Raw genomic sequence first — 17,849 nt, 5'->3', positions numbered from 1 at the left:
CCAGTCTGCAACACCGCCCCTCAGGGAAAGGAAATGGATTTCTCACAAGCATTTTTGGCAAAGCAGGACAAGTAAACAGCTTGGGGCTATGCAAGAACAGCCCCGCTCAATTCCACACTCAGGCTTTAGGGAGACAAAGTATTGTTTAAATCTGCCCCCAGGCGTGGCTTCTGACAGAGAGAGAGAGAGAGAGAGAATCCAGAAGATGATTTAGGAATCCTCCTGCCCTGACTCCCTCACTCTTTCTATGCTTGGGTGGGTTTTTTTTAACTGTTTCCTCTCCTTAGAGATAGAGAAGGGACCTACTGTTAGTGATTTTTATGACTTTGGAGGGGATTTTTTGGAGGAGGGAATGTTGGCAGGGCTACACCCCACTTGGCCCATGAGGAGCCTCCCCTGAAGGAAGTAAAATGCATATTGGGATGCTATAAGCAATGGCACGGGACCAATCAAAATCAAAACCCAAGCATTGTGCTGTAATATATCTTTTTTTTGCCACAAAATCCAGTATTGATAAAAACAAACAAATAAACAATAAAATAGACACGGTCAGAAGATGTCGTTTTAGGGCTTCAGTTAATCAATATTCAAGCTTACCAATGAACTATCCAGCTCATTTCCACTCATTATGAATCATTACTTGAGAAACGGAAAAAAATATAAAAACTACTAATGATGAAGATTGCTATTATGCAGATTTGTATAGGCAACAACTCCTTTTCAGCTTGCTGGAATAAAGCCAGCCTTCCAATCTCTGCCTGAAGCAAGCAGGAGCTGCTGTTGAAAGGGGATGGAGCATAATATTGCTACTGAAAATTAAATGTGCCTTGTGCTACTATTTATTTCCCTTTTCCCATTTGCTGAAAATGTATTTACCACTCTCACCTTCATTACCTAACAGAACGGTCTTCCAGCAACCTTACATTGAGTGTTGGCTGCCCATTCCCCAATAAACTCTATTTATTAAAAATTGATTTAAATAAAGCGGCGGTGTGAGCTCCCGTCTTTCGGTCCCAGGTCCTGCCCACCTAGCAGTTCGAAAGCACCCTTAAAAGTGCAAGTAGATAAATAGGTACCGCTTCATAGCGGGAAGGTAAACAGCGTTCCATGTGCTGCGCTGGTGCAGGCTCGCCAGAGCAGCGATGTCACACTGGCCACGTGACCCGGAAGTGTCTGCGGACGGCGCCGGCTCCCGGCCTCTAGAGTGAGATGAGCACACAACCCTAGAGTCTGTCAAGACTGGCCCATACGGGCCGGGGTACCTTTACCTTTACCTTTTAGTAAATAATAGGTTTTATCTCATGGTTGTATGAAGGGGAGGCAAATCTCTCTATTTCCCTCTGCTGCCCAGCACTCCCAAAAACGCTTCTCCAAAGAATGAATTGTGTTGCAAGGTTCCCTACATGATTTCAGGTAGTTCCCCCTCTCACCCTGCAGTCTTGTACAATATAACAAGGCTCCCACTCACCTGCCATGAGCCTCAAATAAACTCTGCATAGACCTGGGAGTTAAGATAACCACGACTGACTTAAATTCCAATAATTTCAGTGGGATTAACCACTCAATTCTAAATTTATCTACTCAGAAGTAAGTCCTTTTAAATTCAAGGAGGCTTAGTTTTAGGTAAGTGGGTTTAGGATTGCAGCCTAAATCTCAGTCCTCCCAATATATTTGTCAAATGTTATAAATTAAGAAAACTTTGTTAAGAGCACAACTAACTGAGTATATTGACCTTGATTTTTCAAAGTGATGAACAAATTATTGTTTTGAACTATAGGAGAGAGGCAGGTCTTTATTCCATAGAGATGGGTGAATGGGCATTTGCAGAGCAGAACAAATGTCTTCCCAGGCTGCTGCTTTTTCTCCCAATTACTATCATAAGAAAACAGTTTTGTTTTAAATATGATAAAGTGTAATTGATACAGAAATACCTGTTAGAAATACCTTCCCCAAATACAGAAGAAATAGCTTTGAGAAATGTGACATTATATATTTGTGTGATGGAGACCCACGAAAGTTCACTGAAATGGTGAAATTAATTTGCATAGCTTATTTACAATGTAGCCAAGCTATTAAGAACAAGATGGGTGATGTAGGGAAAGCTCAGCGCAGAAAGCTTCAAGCAATATTTGCAACCAGCAAATTCTGAACTGCTCTGGCAAGGATCCCACATGCGATTTATAGAAGTCTTAAGAGCTTTAAGATGTCTGCAGCCTCTGGGGTCCATTAAAGCAGCTAGAGAACATTCAGGGTGTGGAAATTCCTTGGGCACATCACTTATCTGTCACTGTAAGAGCCTTTACTGGAATTATGACAGTTATGTGCCAGAAGGTAGAGAAATTCTGAGGTACCAACTGTAATGATTTAAATGGCCAGAAGTATTGACAAATAAACTAGATACAACTTCTCAGTGATGGCATCTGAAATATATATTTTTTCAATTTACAAACAAATTTTACAAATAGTTTAACTGTTATAGTATTGGGTGCATTTTCAATGGCTTGCTAATTCAAACACTTCTCCCTGTCAAGATAATCAATAGTGAGAAGACGTTTCCTAGACTGGATCAGTGTCCGTTCTAGACCATCTCTCTCCTCTAAGAGTGCTGGAGAGCTGGAACACACACTAGCCAAAGAAAATTGGTTGTGTGTCTGTGTCTGTTTTTAATAAAAGTTATTATTGAAAGGGCAATGCACTGCTGTGGAGGAGTATCTCACATGAGAAGCCACTCGTAAACCACTTGGAGCTACTTCAAGAAAAGTTTCACTTCCTTGAGAGGAAGGAAGCTCTTTCAAGCTATTGGTCAGCTCTACAAACATTTAAGAGAATTGATATAGTTTAGACACCCTGGAAAATGAAGGCTTTTGTGATCTTCATCTATGTAGGCACTATTTCCAGTGTCACAGAGCTTGTCTACTGCTAGTTATACACCATTTTGCTCTCAATTGTTGAAAGAATGGGAAAATACACACAAGTACTGGTCTGCATCAGCGAGTGCCTGACAGGTAATCCATCAGCAGATTGCTTTGCACCTATATCCATGTTTATTTTTAAAACAAAAGATCCTGCTGCTGTAGGTCAGCAATATTAAAAAAACAAACAAACTAACTAAAAATGACAAAATAGTTTCTATTTGCAACTATTTGACAAAATAGTTTCTGTTTGTATTACCTATTTGACTATTTGGTAATACAGTGGGATCAGCATTGCCCACTATCTTCTTTCAAAAGAGATGGATTATAACTGTTCCAGTTGATAAAAGAACATTGCATTTTGATCACATAGCGCACACAGCAGTAAACAGAATTTCTCTGCTTATTTCTGTTTCTCTCTTTCATGTTGACAATATGCTGAAAGCTAAAGTCCAATTTTCACAATAGTTTCAAAGAACTTAGCATCAGAAACCATTGGGCCATTCTGAAAGGTCAGTGCCCTAATGTGCCTGGAAGTAAAGAAGTACATGCCTCAGTCACACTCAAACAATTAGCAAATTGGTTCCCTAAGACTTTGCTGCCAGCAACCCCAACAATCACGCTGTGCTTCAAGAGATGTATTATACAACCAAAAGTCCCAAAGGCATTGCGAGTCTATAACAACTCTTGGAAAGTATTTGGCAGAGTGTCAGGCAATGGAGAATAGCCAAAGCCAATGGCTATGAAAGACTCATTTCTTTTCATCACTCCAAGCCCGGAAATATTGGGAACAGATGCTTTAAAGCGAAATCAGGAGCTACAGGATCCAAAAATTTCATAGACTTTGGTAACTTGGAGATCTGTGAAATGGATTGGCAATGCACGAGCATGCTGCTGCGCTCTGAGAAACAAACTACTGGTTTTCAATTGCCCAGAAGGCAGTCACGCATAGAGAGTTCAGATACACTGTCCACTCTTTGGTTGCTTATTCTATAAAGCGCTGGAATATAGATCAAGAAACCAGATCAGGCTCGTAAGACCAATGCAGCCTTCCCAAAGATGTTAAAACTATTGCAAATTGTGGTTACAAAATGTATGGCTGATACAAGGAAAGGTAGTTGGCATGGTAAGATTAATAAAGGAACTGAATTAACCTAGTTTTCTTTTATATTATTATTAACTTGCTTCTCATTTTGGTGTGCTAACTTATTGGTTTAAAAGGTACCACTCAAACTGTGCCTTGAATTAAAGTTGAACAATTCAATATGAATAACACATTTAAACTTGATTCTCCAGAATAAAAAAGGAGAGAGCTAAATAATTGAAAACAATCAAATAACTTCTATGTTATTTGAAATAACCCAATAACTTCCTTTTTATTTGAAACACAGAATGCAATGAAACTAATTAATGAGAGTTTTATCCAGGTTAAGTCTGGCAGGTGGCGGGAAGAGCAGACATTCAGGAAGCATTGGCAGAAACCATAAAAGAGTTTCAACACAAAATAGTAGTAGTGAAGTGGTACAGATGCAGATTACCCTCTTAAAACAAAATGTCTTTATAACAAAATCCAGTTACAAAGTGTGTTCTCATGGAGAGCACGAGTTGTGATTGGGGCTGACAAGACATCTTACTGTTGCTAGGCAAATGGTTTGGTCATCCTTTAAGCAGGGGCGGGCTGTTACTGGGGAAATCTAGATGTTGCCATTTGTTGATTGACAGCCCTATTTGTTAAATACAATGCACGCAGCGACGAACTTCCTCTTTTCGCTGCGTGCTTCGGATCACCCGCCCTCCCTTCCCTAATTTTAGGCTGTTTGCTTGACCTTGCTATGCCTGTCATGGGGTCGTCTGCTTTGGGGCAGGGGCCCAGTAGGAATTTTGTCCATTTGGCTGATTAGTGTGTGCCACTTGGTTTTGCCTACTGCGTAGCAAATCGTCACAACCTGTAAGGTTGCGATTAGGCATTGGTCTTGGAATTGATTGGTGGAGGGGTATGGATTTGGCTGTGCCTGCCCCTCCAAAATGCTGCTGCTGCTGCAAGGGTTTTCTGTTAAAGGAACCCAGGGGCTCCCCATGCTTTTGTTCGAAACCCCCTGACAAGGGGCTAGGGCTAGGGAGAATTCTGGGGAGAGGTGAGGCATGATTCCCAGTCCCGTCTCTCTCCCCAGGTGACTTACCCTTGCTGACTTCGTGGGGGGTGCGAATGTCAGAGCTGTCCCTGTGCGGGGTCAGTTAGTGCTACCAATGCCTAAGCAACCACTCACATTGCTGTAATTTGAATAAAGTTGTGGCCAAAATTATGCCAAAAACCTTAAACACAAATTAAGTGTCAATTGTGTTTTTCTTTGGGGGGGGGTGTCTTGGGGACCTTGACGCGCAAAAAGAATAAATGAGTGATAGTGTAGATAACCCCCTTGTTGAGGTTGGTCAGGCTGAGAAACACTGACCTAAGGTCACCCACCCAGGTTGTTCTAGTCTTAATCCAACTCTCAAGCTTCTACACCACATTAACAGTTCTATCTTGTATAGGCTTACTCCCATGGGACTCACTCCCTACAAAGTCTTTTTCCGATTGTAGTCTGCAATTAAAGAGTTTAACAAGTCTGCAGTTTAGCCTACGAAAGACTACAAGTTAGGTTAGGAAGGCCCACATCAGTAAAACACAAAGAATAAGGACCAGACTGGAAAAGACCACGACAAGAATTAATTAAAATAAATTAAGAGACCCAAAGAACAATGTTTCTAAGAAATTATAATTATATATGGGAAGGGGAGACACAAGGTGGTAATTATTTAGGGAAGATGAGTCAGAGAGGCTTTAAAAAAATTGCAGAAACTTTGACAGAAGTATGAAAAAGACTTAAAACATGTCTAGGGAAGGGAGGGAAGAAAGAGAAGTTTTTACAGGGATGTAAATGAGGGGAGGTTCCTTGATTAAAGGAACAATTAATTCTACACACACCTCCAGATTGATGCTATCCAATTCACAGCAGGGTAAGATTACTTGTAATCAAATTTGCAAAAGTTTCATAAATTCCACAAGCTTTTTTTCAGGTGGTAAATTCCATACATGGTGGCTTTGCCTATCACATAGGGGATCTGCTTGTGTTACATGCAAACAGTAAAAAACACAACCTCATGAAAAACAGGGAGGCGTGGCTCTCAGCTGGAATACAGTGGTACCTTGGGTTAAGAACTTAATTTGTTCCGGAGGTCTGTTCTTAACCTGAAACTGTTCTTAACCTGAAGCACCACTTTAGCTAATGGGGCCTCCTGCTGCTGCCGCGCCGCCAGAGCATGATTTCTGTTCTCATCCTGAAGCAAAGTTCTTAACCCAAGGTGCTATTTCTGGGTTAGTGTAGCCTGTAACCTGAAGCATATGTAACCCGAGGTACCACTGTACTCAGAATAAATTATTTGAATAGGAAAATAGCCCAATGACAGAACACATGCTTTATATCAGGGGTCACCAACATGTTTGGACTAGCTAGCACCAGTCACCAAATGTCTGCCCTGGTGAGGGGAGGACATGGCATGGCACAGCTCAACTTGGCTGCTGCGTATATAGTCAGGCTTACCCAATCTCTCTCTCTCTCTCTCTCTCTCTCTCTCTCTCTCTCTCTCACACACACACACACACACACACACACACACACACAGACAGAGTTGCTGTGAAAGATAAGGGAGCCTTCAACAGTACAGTACCAGGGAAAATACACAAAATAACCACACCAAATGCACACACTATGACCAAAACAGAATCGGTAGTTATTCTTAACTATGGTTGGTTAAATTGAGCCAGTTTCACATCACAAGCTGCGCTGATCACTACCCAGTGACTGGGCAACCCAGTTAGATGGATAGCATATAAATAATAAAATTATTAATTTCAATTAGTCTAAAATGGAAACAAAAACTTCACAACTCCTTCTGCCAGATTTCCCCCCCACTTCTGTTAACTTCAGGAAACTCATTTAAGGTGTGGACTAGATTTTTAAAAACTGACTTTTAGCTGTAATTTAGTTTTACAATCACATGCAGTGCGACTCAGTCTACCATTGTAGACACACTTACTGGCAAGTAAGTCTTGCTGAACGTAGTTGCTCATTTAGCCCAGGGCTGTCGTCTGTGAACTGGTGGCACTTACTTGGGAGTAAGGATGCATAGGATAGGTCTTCAAGTAAGGCATGTTCAGCCTGTGCGAATGTAATCTGTAGATGTGGCTATTACGATATACTGCATTAAAGTCAACCAACCATGTCCTGGTCTTCCTTTCAGTACTGTACTAATGTTGGTTAACTCTTTTTGTTTTAACTGATTTTCATATTGTATAAACTGGGACCTTGTGGTGAAGAAATCTAAGTACGTAAATTATAACATTTAAAAAGGGAAAATACATGAAGGCAAAAATATTCTCCTTTTAAACTTTAAGTATATGTTCTGGTTGCCAAATTTAGTGAGAATACTGCTGCGTATCACTCTATATTTGGTCTGTTTTGGCAAGTCTGCTGCAAAACTTCCCCTTTTAAAAAGCTGAAATGAAAAAGCATATTTCTAAAGCAGTTTATTAGTATTAGATGAGCATGAGGCTGTTTCATGTGAAGATTATTGTAGGAAGGATGGGCTACTAGAAATCAGCACCAAATACCGTGGAATTGAATAAAGCTGCTAAATCAACAAACACAGAAATACATTGTTTGCTATAATTGACTTTTCTTGTAAACAAGATATTCAAGGTCATACTGTGTCAATGCTGCCACTATCTTTTTGTTCTAAGGGATACTGCAACCAAGATTGTATCAAGGTCATCTTTCACCCAAAAACATAGTGGAATTAGTATTAATGCAGTATTTCATCAAGCTCACCCTGGAAGTTATCAACAGTGTTTCAAGTGGAGTGTCAGCACAAAAAGGGGCAGACCCAGTAATCTTTCTAGCTTCAAAGGCATAACTGATAACTCAAGCTATATTTATGTCATATATTCATTCTCATATATATACACACACACACACACACACACACACACACACACATATATATATATGAATGAATAAAAATATCTAAAGCATAGACTTCCTCTTTTTAACTACTTTCCTCACGAAATAACTGGAAACATATAATGAACATATAACAAAAATGGTCATATCCTATAACTGTGACAAAAACGAATTACAATTTGGCTTTCCCCCCATGAGTACCCTATTTCACCTGCCACAAACGTGAGCCCACAAATGTGAAAAACAAGGGCTGTGTAAACATTACCATTTACTGTGGCTCCAGTGCACTCCCACTACTGATTTTTGAATCTGTGTACACACAACATTATCCAGGATGCAGAGTTATATGTGAAATAGTGTATTCTGATTGATCTCCCCCAAAGCCAGCTTTGATTGGACTTGAAAACTGTAGTAGGAAACCAACCGGGCAATTTGCAAGGGGGAAGATTTCCCTACTTCTTCTGTGCCCACTAGTGGACTGACAGCATGCCATGTGGAAACACATCAAAGTGTACTGATGTTTACAGCAAGATGCAACTGCAGCCTGAAGCACAGCTTACAAAACAACCTCACTATGTTTTGATCCATAAATGTGTGCATAGCCAAAACACAATAGAAATAAATGTTAAAATACTAGGGGCCTGCCCTAATAGTGTTCCATGCACCAGAGGGGAGGAGGAGAAAAGAGAAAGAAGAAGAAAAAAATACCTCCCCCCAATCCAGGAACAGCAGAAAAGTGAGGAGGAAGAAGTTCTTTTCTATCTAGCTGAAGGCTGAACTTCAAGGACTCATCTAACTCTTTTATTCTGTTCTATAGGTAGAATTAAAACCCAAGCTAGAGTGATAATATTCAAGGACTATTACTCATATGGAAGGTAAGCAGTTTGAACTACCATAATCAATATTCTGAGCCTGAAATTAATGTTTTGTAACATTTCTCATTTTCTGGGAATAAATCCTGCAGAACTCTATTGGACTTCCTTCTGAGTAATTGTGCACAGAACCTGGGAAACATGTGCTAGACATAGAGGAATGAATTGATCCAGCCTTTATTTCTTTTATTTTGTGTGAAGTAAAGGTTCACCTAAACCAGAAAAGTTAAGGAAATGCTATTTATCGCCTACATTCCTTGCTCCTTTTCTTCCAGGCTCCACTGAAGCACCTCTCACACCTTCCATCGGCATGTAATGTGTGGAACGGGGACCAGCACTGCACCTATCTGTGCTCAGTGGAACGTTTGACAGGGGCCTCTACTTTTGTAGGCTCTTCTATGCAATCAGGGTGAAGAGTCTGACTAAACATCTGGAAGAACTTTCTGACAATAAGAGCTGTTGACAGTGGGATGGACTCCCTTGGGATGTGGTGGGAGGTTTTTAAGCACATGGCCATCTGTCATGGATGCTTTCGCTGAGATTTCTGCATTGCAGGGGGTTGGATTAGGAAGATACCACATGCAGGGAGCCTGTAGCAGCTGTTTGGGGGCTTGATGATTAGAGAGTGGGATGTCAAAAATAATGGAGAATATCTGCTTGGAGAAGAATTTGGGAACTAGTAAAATTCGTATCTGCTGATGCAAGCATTTCTGGCCTCTGAACAGGGGACGAATGAAGGTTAACCGACACCTGGGGCGGGGCAAACCGCCGGCTGCACACGCGTTGCACTGCTACGTATGGCGCATGTGTAGCGTCGCTACATATGACACATGCGTGGCATCGCTACATAGAGCGCATGTGCAGTGTCGCACATGTGCGCGACACCATGCATGCATTGTACATAGTAGTTTGCCACCAGTGCTGCACGAGCACCGTACAGACGGTGGCGGGATCCTCTCCTTGTGGCTGCAGTGGCGGCAGAGGGATCCTCTGCTTGCAGCTGTAGCGGCGATGGAGGGATTCCATTACCGTCTGTACGGCGCTTGGGCGGCACCGGTGGCAAACCACTATGTACAGCGCATGTGTGGCGTTGCTATGTACAGTGGGTGTGTGCGACACCGCGAATGCGTTATACATAGCGGTTTGCCACTGGCACCACTCGAACGCCGTACGGACGGTGGCGGAATCCTCTGCTTGCGGCTGCAGTTCTGAATGGAGAATCCTCCACATGCAGCTGCGGTGGCGCGATGGCTGCTTGCACCGCCGCACCTGGGGGCAGCGGGGCGAGCACACCACAGAATGCCTTCTTGTCACCCCCCCCAACATAGCACCCGGGGCACACCGCCCCTCTGCTCCCCTTGCAATGCCACTGCCTCTGAAGATTCTTTCCTTCACCCAGGCTGATGAACTTTACTACTAAAATGGGTTTCTAATTTCCTTTCCATTTTCTTTTTCTTGTGTGGGCAGGTTGAGGGGGGCAAGTGGAACCTCAAAAATCTGCTGGGGTAGATGGGATGGCCTTGGTAGTTGCTCCTTCCAGCTTCTGCTTAGTTCTTTGTTTGTTTGGACCCTGTTAAGACTCTGATAGATATAGCAAATCCTTCTATCACTGATTCTCGGTTCTATTAGTGGAGAGACAAGGGGAAAACACTTTTAAAAAGATGGACCTAGATGAATAAGGAAAAAGCCAAAGAGCAAAGCTTTAAACAAGCTTAGAAAAATATTAATGCCGCAGGAAATGAGAAATGCAGTATCTCCCATGGAGGTCAAAGCAAGACGCCATATCAGTTTAATTAATTAGCTAACAATGATACAGTTATGAAGTATGCTATAAAATAGCTAGCTGTTTAACATGCTGCTGAACACAACTGATTTAAAGGTTAGACACTGATCACTCTCTTTATTATCGGTTGTACATGTGAGGAACCCTATAACAGCTATCTTAAAGATAACTCCTTCCTTATCTCAGACACCATTCAACAGAACTGGCCTCTCTTCTGTGTGCATGACTTTATACTATTGCTTTGTGCTCTCTTTCTCTCAGTATCTCAGAAGTACTAAGGTACTTTAATAAGATCAGGAAGAATAAAAATTGGAGTCACAAGCAAGATCTGGTGTTGTGGAAAACATTTTAATATCAAAGGGGCCCAGGTAATTCTTTTGATTTAACTTCCTCTAATGAAAGGTACACCCTAGTTAGCTTTTACATATAGTTAAAAACAGATTAAAGGATCAGATTCAACTAAACAGTTGCGGGAGTCAGTACAAGTCCTCCCCGCTTCTCCCCCCTGCCCCCCAGTGGCTCAGTGGGTGAGCGTGTATAATGAACCCCTGTAACAGTGTGCAAGGGGATGAGAAGGAGAACATATTGTCTTATGGAAATACTTGCACTTAACTATAATTCTTCCCTAAAGCTGTAATCTTATAGCCACCTACCTGAATATAAGCCCCCTTGAACTCAATGGGGCTTACTTCTGAGTAGACATGTATAAGATAGTAGTGCAAAACTTCATGTAAACTAAGCTATATTGTTAAGATGTTAAACACATCTGCTAATTTACTCTAAATAAAGTTTATATTGAGCTCTTCAAATTATGGTTTACAATTTAAAATATTCTTACAAAAGCCCGGTGCCTGCCCGCCACCCCCAGCAGTGGCCAGAGTGCATGGGGTCAGAGGCAGCTAAGGTGGTTTTTCTCTGGCAAAAGTCCACCTGCTCAGGGCCTGGTATCGCGGATTGGGACATCTACTGGGTAAGCTTTCCCAGAAGATGTTTAGCATATAGCTTACCTACTCTGTAGGACCACTGGACTCCAGAATGATAGAGTTGAAGGGGACTTTGTAGGCCATGTAGTTAAATCCCATTCTAAATGCAGGAAATCCAGAACTAAAGCATTTCCTATAGATGGGTATCTAGCCTCTGCCTGAAGGCCTTGATTACCCCTCTAGGTAACTGGTTCTGTTGTCAAAGTGTTCTTAACTGTCAAGAAGCTTCTACTAATGATCAAACAAAATCAGCTCTCCTGTAACTTAAGTCCATTATATCCTGCAATATCTAGGTATGTTAGGGGTTTCCCAGGTAAAGGTAAGAAAAGGCAAAGGACCCTGGATGGTTAAGTCCAGTCAAAGGTGACTATGGGTGCGGCACTCATCTTGCTTTTCAGGCCAAGGGAGCTGGCTTTTGTCCACAGACAGCTTTCCGGGTCATGTGGCCAGCATGACTAAACCACTTCTGGTGCAACGGAACACTGTTACAGAAACTAGAGCACACGGAAACACCGTTTACCTTCCTGCCATAGTGGTACCTATTTATCTACTTGCACTGGTATGCTTTCGAACTGCTAGGTTGGCAGGAGCTGGGACTGAGCAACGGGAGCTCACCCCGTCACGCAGATTCAAACTGCCAACCTTCCGATCAGCAATCCCAAGAGGCTTAGTGGTTTAGACCACAGTGTCACCCGTTCCCTGTAGTTTCCCAGGGTCTACACTAAAAATGGAAGGAGGCTGTACGAACAGCCCATTGTAGCCTGCCACTTTTTATGTCAAATGTATGTAATTTAAAGAACTGGTATATGTTTAAGGCTGTCTTAGTTGAAGGCACTGGAAATTTGAAAAAGTGCCTCTGTAGCATTCCATTACAATAAAGGTCCATTACTGCGAGCCATTATCAACTCCCATATGAAAACTAGAAAGGAAATCCACAGCAAAAGCCTCTTGAGACACTCATGTTTCCCTGTCTTTTGGTTCTTCAGTTTTCTTCTGTCTACGCATTTTGGTCCCCGGAATACTTTTGCTGATATGTTTGTTGATCCCTACCCCCACCCCAGGCATAGAAGACAAAATATTTTAAAAGTCTATTTGAAGTTAATGGGTAATATAGAAGCACAAAAGGATATCACGTACAAGGACTGAACATAAGAGCAAATGCACATCTGACCAAGTGAGTAAAAAGCTAGTCTAAGGAAGTATTTCATGAAATACCATTGTTAATGACCCAAGTAGATTTAGTAACTTTTCAAGGTTGCTTTCTGATCGTTATGCAAATGAAAGCATGCCCGGATTGCAAATCTTTAGAGTCAGCTGTAAATTTTACTTTCCTGCGGAATATAGCATGGGCTGTAAGGAACCACTTCAGTGTGAAATGAGTTAATAGTTAAAATGGGAGCTCTAAAGCACAGTAGCTGTCTATTGCGCAAAATATTCATATTGAAATAGTACCTTTTGTGACTATATATGGAATTCTAGAAAGACAAATTTCATGGCTCTTGAAATACAGGGATTGTGATTAATGATAAATTATGACTTAATGCAAATTTAGAGACCTTATATGAAAATGAAAAGAATTCATGAATTTGTATCTTGCTAGAAGTGGTCACACATCTTACACAGCTTTTGGGGTGAGGAGAGTTAGATGATGTATTTCCAACAGTGCTATTCAGTGCTATTAGTTCTACACTGTGACATTCTTTAAGATTTTTTTTTGGGGGGGGGAAAGAAGCCAAACTGGAAATAAAAATTATAGTAGAAAATGCTATGTTTCAAAGGGGGGGGGGGAATAGCTTCGTGTGTAGATACCATATTGGATCATAAGCATAAAAAGTAAAAACGGTGGTATAACATAAAGTCCCAGGAAATGTAGGCATAATGTATCGCATATCGGCCATATTCATCATTCCAAGCAATCAGATTTAGAATTATGCAACCCTGTACTGTGATACTTCCTTTAGTTGCATGAAGTGTGATAAGCCATAAATTGATGATTAGGTACAAATTGCAACCCAACTGTTTTAACTAATGTTTGGAACATGTTTTAATTATGAGTTTCACACACAAAAAGGCATTGCGTGCAGTCTGTTGAGACAGCTGAATTAACTTCCTTTCATTTTCTTTGGGAATTGTTATTTCTTATAGCAGCAAGATCACCACCAGATGGCAAGGAATGCATATGGAAAATTGGCCATAGATACAATGTCAATGTTGTCAAGTAAGAAACAATCATTTGCCCGAACTAAAATCAATTGCATCCACTGGTCTTTATATAGGATTTGTTCTAATAAAAGGCAACAAACACTTTCTAAGATGCTGATAGGCTTAATTCAGATGAATCTCATAGGCAATGTACAAGCCACAATATTGCCCTGCCAAGGAAAATGACAAGAAAAAAATGTAGATGTTCACAAAAACTAGAACATCACAATCCTTCCAGTCTCATATACCCGTTAGCCTTCCATTTTACATCATCAGCATTGCTCAGCCAAGTCCAATCAAATTCCTGTCCATCCCAACTGTCTCCAGTTAGAAGAACCAATTTTTATTCTTATTAAAAAAGCATTTTATGTGTGTTTGCACAAGCAGTTTCCCACCCACTCCTGTTGTCACGAGAGCAGGACACAGGAGCTAACATACAGCTACAGCACACAGATAGTCCTTGTATGACATTAGCAGGTCTGCCTCAGGATATGTGATCTCAGGATGCTTAGAGCTGTTTCCTGGAAGGCCACACCTCACTAGGAGAAGCAGCAAAGAGTGATTTCTACTTTGCGGTCCTTGTTTTGCAGCACTGGTAGAGAAAGAACACACACACACAAGCAAGGAATGCTGAACACAGCAGGAGTCCTTTTCTATAATAAATGTTTTAATAGGTACCTATATTTATAATATAACAAATATTAAGGAAATATATTTTCCTGAATGAGGGGACAGGGAAAATAAATGGTGGTTGGCTTGTGCATGTTTTGCAACCAACTCTGTATTAAAAGCTACAGCAGCTGATAGGTGAGACAGGGCATGCTGATCCGAGCCATATGGAATTCCAGAGTAATTTTCAAAATACTTTCAAAAGAAGAGGTGGGTGTGCATGGTGGTTTGTCCTCAGCATACAATGAAAACTATATAATAACTATATAATGAAGGTAATTAGATGCACCACTGAGAGGAGGGGAATTCCACATCTCAGAAGCTGCCACAGTGAGTGTGCAGCCTCTGAGGGCTGTACAAAGGGGCCCCATCCAAGATAGTCTGTAGGGAAGAAGGCAGTTTTTCAGGAATTTCATGTCTGGGTTGTTTAGGGTTTAAGCACTGTAGTAGATTGTCTTAGGAAAGACAGAAGAAACCCGTGGAACTAAACGAACTACAAAAATATCGTTATAGATAGGGAGCGGAGGCTAAACCCTAGAAATTAACAAATGGTAGGATTTTGATTATTTGGGGCATGACGGGAGAAATACAAGCTGCAGAGGAATTCCTGAGCTAGCCTATGCAAAATGGCCTGGCCAAGCTAGGGCTATTAAGAAACAATACAGGGCCATTGAGAGCCATTGGCAATGCAAGAGAACTGTCCTCCCCCCTGGCCCTGAGGTGTGAAGAGAGATGGGTTTGGAAGGTTGCCATGGTAACTGGGTGTGAGGTGACAGGAAAAGAGGGTGTTCTGGGAAGAAGGAAGAGAAAAAGACTAGGATACATCTTGGCAAGGCTGGCTGAAGGCTGGCAGGAAGAGATGCTTTGAACTCCATGGCTGCATTGCTGTGGGGGATAAGCCCCTTTTGAAATTACCATGCTGTAAGATCTGGCTTCCCTCCATGAAGTCAGAAGGTGTAAATAGATACCATATTTCTAAAAGTTATTACAGTCTCCACCGTGTCTCAATTCTCTAAAGGAACACAGACCCTGAGTGACTGCCTGGAACCCCCCTGGGATCTTGCTATCGCTCGACAGTGAGTGAGGGTGGCACCCAACTTTTGTAACAATATATAGAAAGGATTTCCAAAGATACTGAAGTAAAAACAGTGTGCTTACGTTTGTGCATTAAAGCATCACAATGTCTAATCCAACACTAGTTAAACACTATATTTTGTCTCCACAGATTGGCTCAGCCATCTGGTATACAAGTGGGAGAATTATCCACTGGGTCTCCCTAGGTGATCTTGCATACTATTTTTTATGTTCCTCAAATACTTCGAGTAACTGCTCAGTGCTAAAATTATGAGTATATCTACTTGCTAGAAGCAAAGATGGTACTTTCCCATCCATCTGATGAAAACAAAATGTTCCGCCTAGTAACTGATAGTCTTTCCTTTTATAGTTCTAGGTACTTAGTTGTCTCTGCATAGGAATAGATAAACTAAGAAAAGAAGAGGCAGCACATGTAGGAAACAATCCTATGCCTGCGTAAAGTTGCCCTCCATTCAACAGCAGGCCTGCTGTTCTGCCTAAGCCTGGAAGACGGAAAACAAGCCTTTAAAAAAGTGAGCCAGGCTGCTAGGTCATGTGGCTGAGTTGAACAGGCATGGGACACAGCCTCTATGGTCCACCCCCAGCACACCCTGGAATACACATTTTTGAGGATGCATACCAGCCTCAGTTAAGTCAGTTTCGGCTCAGCTACCTGAGCTGGGATAAGCAAGTTATGCTGGTGTATCTTTGGCTGAGATGGAGCTGGGATTTAACAACAGCTGTGCCTGGCTGAGCTAGGAAACAGCCAGCTGAGACAGAGATCCACTGCATCCTAAACTTCTCATCCCAGGAGATCTGGCCATAAAATTGCCCCCTTAAGTGTTAAATCTTTATTTCTCTGAATTTCCCCGAAGAAGGACTAGAAAGGCCCAAAATGTGTTGGAAGAGTCGCTATCTCTTTTGTCTATCCCATTGCGCATACTTGGTTTAATAAAATAACCTTTAAGGTTATTCTTTAATAAAAATTCTAGGTTTGTGATTTATTTCCAGCTAATATTCCTAATTCAAGGCAGCTTGACACATATAACAAACATTTACAGTGGTGCCCCGCAAGACGAATGCCTCGCAAGACGGAAAACTCACTAGACGAAAGAGTTTTCCGTTTTGGAGGTGCTTCGCTAGATGAATTTCCTATGGGCTTGCTTCGCAAGACGACAATGTCTTGCGAGTTCCTGCAGGTTTTTTCCCCTCCCCCCCTTTTTCTAAGCCGCTAAGCCGCTTATCAGCTGATCCGATCAGCCGATAAGCCGCTAAAAGCCGCTAATAGCGCTAATCCGCTAATCTGTCAATGGGCTTGCTTCGCAAGACGAAAAAACTGCTAGACGAAGAGAATCACAGAACGGATTCTTTTCGTCTTGCGAGGCACCACTGTATCTATGTACTGTGTACCATTTTCAATAAATAAAACTATCATATCCTGCTGAGATAGCTCAGTCAGTAGAGCATGTGTCTCTTAATCTCAAGGTTGTGGGACTGAGCCCCACAATGGGCAAATGATTCCTGCACTGCAAAAGATTGGACCAGATGACCCTCGTAGTCTATTCCAACTCTCTAGTTGTATGATTCTATGAAGTGGCAAGGGTATCAGACTGTGACTGGAGAGACCCAGATTCAAGTCTGCCATCAGTCATACAGCTTAGGGGTCAGCCAGAGTTTCACAGGCCAAATGAAAGCATGGCTGTGAGGAAAAAAGTGACAGGGGAGGGTATGCATGTATGTTGCCCTGAGTTCATTGGAAGAGGAATGGGAGATAAATATATGTAAAACAATATATAAATATACGCACACCTATACATGTGTGAGTGTATGTGTATTTGTAATATATGTTCCATTCTTACCTATGCAAGTAAATTTTCCCTGGTTGCTTATATTTTTATTAGATTTATATAACAACCTCCATCACAAGATCTCAGGGTGGTTCACAAGATAAGGGTATTAGGTAAAAGCACAAATAAATAGTTAAAACAAAAATTTAGTTGCAAATTAACGTATATTAGTGGTTATAGTGACCTATCAGTATGTACCATTACTTAGGAAATATGAAATGCAAATGGGAAATTTGCTTCAAGTTTATGCATTTAAAGTCAACCACTTTTCTTGGTTGTTTAACTGTGTAATCCTTTAATGTCAGCTCAAAAGTAAGGACCACTGAGTTCAAGGAGGCTTACTCCCATTCAGCAGCCTTGTCAAGTACAACATCCGCACAGCCAAAAAGGTAAGGGATTATTGTGTGGGTGAGTTACTAATCTCCACTGGCATCACTAGTCCAGCCATATCATTTTGCACTTCCAATGGAAATGGATGTGCTGAGTGTGTGGGAAAGTGACTGCCAT

General features: G+C 41.5%; 1 protein-coding gene across 5 annotated transcripts in view; it reads right to left on the bottom strand.

Moving 5' to 3' along the window:
- Window positions 1–17,849, bottom strand: part of CADM2 (cell adhesion molecule 2) — a 365,701-nt gene that overhangs the window by 33,580 nt on the left and 314,272 nt on the right. The gene's annotated exons all lie outside the window — the stretch shown is intronic.

The sequence above is a fragment of the Podarcis liolepis genome (genome assembly GCF_965112155.1).
Source record: "Podarcis liolepis genome assembly, chromosome: 4".
NCBI classification, from domain to species: Eukaryota; Metazoa; Chordata; class Lepidosauria; order Squamata; family Lacertidae; genus Podarcis; species Podarcis liolepis.
The sequence above is the reverse complement of the archived record's forward strand: the minus strand, read 5'-3'. Positions and strand labels throughout refer to the sequence as shown.